The sequence below is a fragment of the Mastomys coucha genome, unplaced genomic scaffold, assembly GCF_008632895.1.
Source record: "Mastomys coucha isolate ucsf_1 unplaced genomic scaffold, UCSF_Mcou_1 pScaffold12, whole genome shotgun sequence".
Classification (NCBI taxonomy): Eukaryota; Metazoa; Chordata; class Mammalia; order Rodentia; family Muridae; genus Mastomys; species Mastomys coucha.
The window spans coordinates 32,575,765-32,577,686 of record NW_022196894.1 but is presented as its reverse complement, the minus strand read 5'-3'; the positions used below and the strand labels follow the sequence as shown (position 1 = coordinate 32,577,686).

The 1,922-nt window shown below is 49.4% G+C and overlaps 1 protein-coding gene and 1 pseudogene across 5 annotated transcripts in view; both read right to left on the bottom strand.

Annotated features, from left to right (window-relative positions):
- The window catches only part of LOC116086207, a 1,936-nt pseudogene extending 518 nt beyond the window's left edge, over positions 1-1,418 (bottom strand). The window contains exon 1 of the transcript XR_004116852.1: positions 16-1,418. The product of XR_004116852.1 is annotated as a polypyrimidine tract-binding protein 1 pseudogene (transcript). The remainder of the gene's footprint in view (positions 1-15) is intronic.
- The window catches only part of Mylk (myosin light chain kinase), a 250,011-nt gene that overhangs the window by 127,092 nt on the left and 120,997 nt on the right, over positions 1-1,922 (bottom strand). The gene's annotated exons all lie outside the window — the stretch shown is intronic.

The following is a 1,922-nucleotide window of genomic DNA, read 5'->3' as shown; positions in this document are numbered from 1 at the left end:
TTTTTTTTTTGTGACAGGTGGATCAGTGGCATCTTGTGGTCCTTCTGGAAGAACTTAAAGCCTTTGACCACACCACCATTGCTGGAGAAGAGGCTCTTGAGGTCGTCCTCTGACACAGAGGGCGGGATGTTGGAAAGGTGTAGGGTAGCTGAGGGTGGAAAGATGTTCTGGAAGTTCTTGGAGCCTGGTTTCTTGAAGCGGTGCAGTGGTGAGCTGCCATAGCCAATGGTCAGGCCTTGCTCCTCCTGTCTCTTCTGAGGCATCTGCACACTGATGCTTTGACAGTGTGATGCGTGCATACTGACTTCCTGTACAACTTGTGCCGGTTCAGGTGGCTCATGGCCAGTTGGGCCTGGCTGCCATCTGCCATCTGCACAAGCACATTCTCCTTATTGAACAGGATCTTAACCCATTGCACATCACTGTAGACACCGAAGAGAATAAAGAGGTTTTGGGGTGTGACTCCCTCAGAGTTCAGGTTGCTGACCAAAAGGATGGAATTCCCAGCACTTGCCATCTCTGGGATAGCAATAGCAGCAGACGGAATGGTCAATGGGGCCAGGGCTCCATGGACTTTAGGGACAGAGAGGCCAAAGGCTGCTGCCATGGTCTGGTCCAGTGAAGGCTGGCTGTCTCCAGAGGGTAGGGCAGGGCAGGTTGAGTGTAATCTCTGCTCTTGTCATTGTTGTATTTGATGTTGAGACTGGTGAGCCTGGAGAAGTCGATACACAGCGTGTAGCAGGCATTGTAGATGTTCTGGCCATCTGGAGAAAGCTTGGCGTACTGGCCGCTCACAGGATCAGCATACTGTAGCAGTGCCTGGAACTGGTTGTTCTTGGTGAATGTGATGATCTTCAGGACTGTGCCAAACTTAAAGAAGATCTGGTGCAGCATGTCCCGGGTCACTAGGCAAAACAGGTTTTCCACAAGGATCCTGAGCCCTGGGCTCTGGTCTGCCATTGCCATAGAAGCAGTGGAGGCTGCCAAGGCTAGGTTTCCAGAATTGATGGAGTTCACGGCCTGCAGATTGCCTGGGCATGTGCTTGGTGGGCAAGCTGTCAGTTTTGAGCTCTTTGTGGTTGGAGAACTGAATGTAGATGGGCACTGGTGCCACCGACATGTAGTAGTTGACCATGTCATCTCCCTGAGGCTGCCCTATGGGAACGTTACACAACCTCCTTTTGCTGAAGGGAAGAACCAGGCCTTCATTGAAATGAACACAGAGAAGGTTTGTGGACATGGATGACTCTGGAGGGAACTCCTATGCTCCTGTTGTCACCTTTGAACTTCTTGTTATCATTTCCATTGGCTGCTGAGGCCGAGCTGCTCATGATGAAGGGGCCACTGCTGAGACACTCAAAGAGCTTGTCGGATCCCCACTTTGTACCAACTGCTATGTCTGGGATGATGCTGTCCATGGCACACAGAAGGAGACCCACAGGGGATGGAGCGGAGGTGCAGGAATAGCCGAGACTTTTAATTGTAAAATGACTTAGAATTTTAAAAGAGATTGGATATTTTAAAGGGATTGAAATTTTAATATGTAAGAATTTGCAAAGACTGGGACATTTAAAGTTATTTAGATCTTGGGGATGAAAAAGAAAGTAAGGGTTGAGGCTTAGTAGTGATATCTTTGTGTGTCAAGTTGACAAGGGGTCAATTGTACTGGCTGGTTTTGTGTGTCAACTTGCCACAAGCTGGAGTTATCACAGATAAAGGAGTCTCCCTTGAGAAAATGCCTCCATGAGATCCAGCTTTAAGGCATTTTCTCAATTAGTGATCGAGGAGGGAGGGACCCATTGTGGGTGGTGCCATCCCTGGGCTGGAAGTCTTGGGCTCTATAAGAGAGCAGGTTAAGCAAGCCAGGGGAAGCAAGCCAGTAAGTAACATCCCTCCATGGCCTCTGCATCAGCTCCTGCTTC